General features: G+C 40.5%; 1 protein-coding gene across 2 annotated transcripts in view; it reads right to left on the bottom strand.

Moving 5' to 3' along the window:
• Positions 1–4,061, bottom strand: part of LOC118329225 (protein FAM13A-like) — a 28,877-nt gene that overhangs the window by 19,645 nt on the left and 5,171 nt on the right. The window lies entirely within an intron of this gene.

Below are 4,061 nucleotides of genomic sequence, written 5' to 3'. Positions count from 1 at the left end.
AGAGGAGAAAGAAAGAAAGAGAGAGAGAGAGAGAGAGAGAGAGAGAGAGAGAGAGAGAGAGAAAGGGTGCAAACAGCAATAGATTATGTCCTTTATAGTGTTCTAACAAGAATTCATAACATTTTTAGTTATTAAATTCTTAAAAAAGGGATTTTGGTCCGGGTACTGTGTGTCCCTTTTATCCAGAAGGGAAGTGGCTGAATGGACCATTGAAGAGGTGATCCTGAAGAACAAAAAGACTAGCTAAAAAGACATTGTACAGTGTTTCAAAGCAAATGTCACCCTGGAGGAGGATAAATACCAGGCAAAGGTATTTCTCAAAACCTGGCAATCCAAAAGTTTGTATTAACCATTGATACAATAAAGCATGCCTTAAGGGAATGTGGTATTGAAGAGGTGAAAATAGCAAACAGAAAGAGAGAAGAGGGACATATAAGGAACTTTTCTAAAGCCACAAAGATACTGACTCCAGACAAAATTCCAACCAAATCAGTAAAACACTACACAAATATTTTAGTTATGTTACCAGAAACAAATCTAAAAACAGATTTTAAGTGTATCAATCTGCGTATCACAAGGCTAACATGAGTTATGTCTGAAATGTCCAACAATTATTCCCTGAAAAAACTGCTGTCCTCTGCACCCAGCAGTTTGGAAAATAAACACCCAGCAGGTCATGAATCAGCAGTGCTTAATCTAATGCTACACTATGACACGTCTCATGAAGCTCTAATGAGCTGCTCCCAGCAAAAACAAGCACAAGTGATTTGCAGTGACGTAAACCGAGAACAGCCCATTGGTCACATACTTGCTTAAAGCGGTGTATGACTCCAGATCTGTAACCTACAGCAGATGGGTCAGTACAGCAGCGGCTAGAAACTAATGATAGCTGATTAGGCAACTAGTCAAATAACGAGCCAAGCAGACAGCAGCCCTGCATTTCAAACACAAATCACTTCCCTGCTCCAAGTTTCCCTTCCTCAAATATCCTTCAGCTTAACAGAGCTTGCTAAGATGTAGCAAAAACAAATCAAACTTTGCATTATTGACCCCTGCTCTGAAGCAGCTACATTTCCTTCTGGGTATAAGACCGCCTTGCATAATCTCACTCACTTGCGGAGGACTGTAGACCCATGGTTGTTGTCACTGATGCCGAAGCAGACGAGACAAGAAAACATCCTTTGCCAAAATGCCTAAACTCACAGCAGTCTGGCATTACATGTGACAGTGAACAGCTTGCTGCTTTGGACGGACTGAGAAAGCCACAGACATAAATAAAAGAGAGCGCAGATGTTGAGTACTTGATGGTCAATAACACGAGTGACACCCGGAGGCAAAGAGCTGACCCACCCACTTCAATTACCCGCGCTCACACACACACACAAGTACAAGGGCGCATACACGCAGACACGGACACTCACATACAGCAGTACTTAGACAAATATGGGTCAACAATGCCACTTCTAGCACTGTAAGAATGCACACACAGACAGATAGCACACAGCTGTATACATTAGCTCTCAAACACATCTGGTTAAACACTGATATGCACAATCAGAATTACTGATGAGAAGTACTGAATTTAAGAAACGTGACTGCATAGGGAAGATTATTAATGTGTATCGACCAACAAACCCCATCATATGAATTATATCTATTGACCTACATTTAGACTCCACCTAAAAAAATTATAATTTTAGGAATACACTAATGAACTTACAATGTACTTAAAAATATTATTGAAGTAAATAGCTTACATTGTTTTCTATGCTTTTTAAATATTATCTCGTGTAGCTGGTAAGAGACAGAAATCAGACACTTGTTTTGAAATCAAACCCTTTGTAGTTATAATTAGGCTAGAATCAATACGGACAGTGACGTTAGTGGGAAGCATAGAGGTCTAGACGTGGTCAGACGGAGCAGCATGCAAATGTCAGACATGTTTGGAGAAAGAGCGATATCCAAGTGACAAATCTCAGTCTGACATGCACGAGCAAACAACAGATTCTTATATGTTTACGGAAAACAAACCAAAGTCAAACATTTTTAGCAAAGGAACCATAAGAACATTAGTTACTTGTTCCAGATCCTGTGCTGCAGCTCTTGACATGAGGGTGATAAATAAATACAAGAACAAATGACATTGTTACACCCCAACATTTACCATATCTATTTAATCTGGACCCCCCCCCTGAGTTGAGGAAATTGGAATAATAAGGAAATAAGTAAAGCTGTATGCTTTGATTTTAGACAATATATTCGATCAAGAAAGACAGACTGTTGGAATGATCCAGCATCTTATTTCTGCTAAACAGATGAGAGTGGGAAGCTGTTAAGATGAAAAATTATTGATATTTGTTTGCCCTATGAGTGATAAAAAAACAAACACTTAGAAGTGGTGAGAACGCACAAAATCAGCTTGGTATGAAGCTTGGCACTCTTCTTCAGCAGCTGTGACAGAATCTAATAAATGTAGGGGTGTCCATGTTGTAGGAAATTATCTGAGATAATGTTCCCACAGAGGGTGCCTAGTGATTGGAACACCACATTCTATACAAATGAACCTTTCCCTAGACCACATGGAGATATTGCCTCAGTGTCTGGTTCTATTAAGGAGCGTGAGGGCAAAAAAGTAATTTGGCAGGTGGGCAGCTGGAGCGAGTGTTGTGCATCGACGTGAGCTGTGGCGATAAATAGAAGGTCGTGTTTGCTGCTATGCAAAAACCTGGACAGCCACCAATACTTTCCCTTGTCAGCTGAGAAAGACACACACACACACACCCAAACACACAGTGCACATTTCATGCCACCTGTTGGACCGAGCCTGAACTACATCTACTGATGACTCCTTTTTAAACTGACACATGCAGGTAGATTAATTACAGTCTGGCCAGTCTGACATATGGCTGCTATGTTGCTGTCTATGAATATCTCTGTGACCTTCATATCTTATTTTGCCTTTAGTCAACAAGGATTTTATTAGCAATACCTCATGCTGGTTTGCAAATAACATTTTCATGTCATGTCATTCCACTGATCACAGATCTTTCTCACCGCAAAGTTATACAGAACAACAACGCATGGCGGCTTAAAAAGAGGCCAACAAGAAAGTGTGTCTTCATTAGCTTCAAGCAGAACTCCCATCCACACAAACCCATACACACACAGAGACAACGATGCACATGAATGCCATGTCGCATGTTAACTAGGGGTAGACAAAAATAGAACATATATCAACGTAATATAATGTCTACATTACAAGCTTGAGGCAACCCACAGTCACAGTTAAAAAGTAGAAAATAGCACAGTAGCTTCCAAGTTCTGATGGGGGAAAAGTTCCTCTCAAGCAGATGGCCCTAGATTCTGTCTGGGGGACCAATTTGTTACTATTCCATTTCTCTGCTCCTTCAAGCAGAACAACTCTGATGCTATTTTTACTTGTCATTAGACTGAAAGGCCAATCAGCTGTACAGGCAACAGCACTTTTTCCTGCTGACTACAGATTCTGGGTGTCACAGTTTCTGTAGGGAGGTGTCGGTCTGTAGCCACAAGCCTTTTAAGTAAGATTGTTTTTCAGCAACTTGTCACCTGCCCCTGCTGACCATGATATCGTTAGTGACGATAAATCAAACACGCTTAGGCTATTAAATGAAAGAATAACTGACCTGTAAACTAACAGTCTTGAATATCTATTAATTATCATAACGTTGGTCTACTTCTGATTAAGCGCGTCTGAACCCTGTCTGACAATGATAGAACAGAGTGACACACTTTGACATCTCTGTGACTTTTATGTAAAGAGTGCAAAAGACCTCCAGAGGTTGGCCTTAATTCCCTGTGAATGATGCCTCAGCCTTATCACCAGTGATACAACCATCAGCCTGACAACTGACTAAACGATGCTGAACATAGAGTGAAATGCTACAGGGAAAAAGGTCAGGTCCTAATTATTCCCCCCGGAAAAGATATATAGAGGGAGAGGCTTGTGTAAACTCACAGCACATGATAGTTAAACTGTGTTAAAGGCTGCAGAAATCTCTATCTATCTATGTATCTATGTA

The sequence above is a fragment of the Morone saxatilis genome, unplaced genomic scaffold, assembly GCF_004916995.1.
Source record: "Morone saxatilis isolate NCDOM2014 unplaced genomic scaffold, NCSU_SB_2.0 Contig19, whole genome shotgun sequence".
Taxonomy (NCBI): domain Eukaryota; kingdom Metazoa; phylum Chordata; class Actinopteri; family Moronidae; genus Morone; species Morone saxatilis.
The sequence above is the reverse complement of the archived record's forward strand: the minus strand, read 5'-3'. Positions and strand labels throughout refer to the sequence as shown.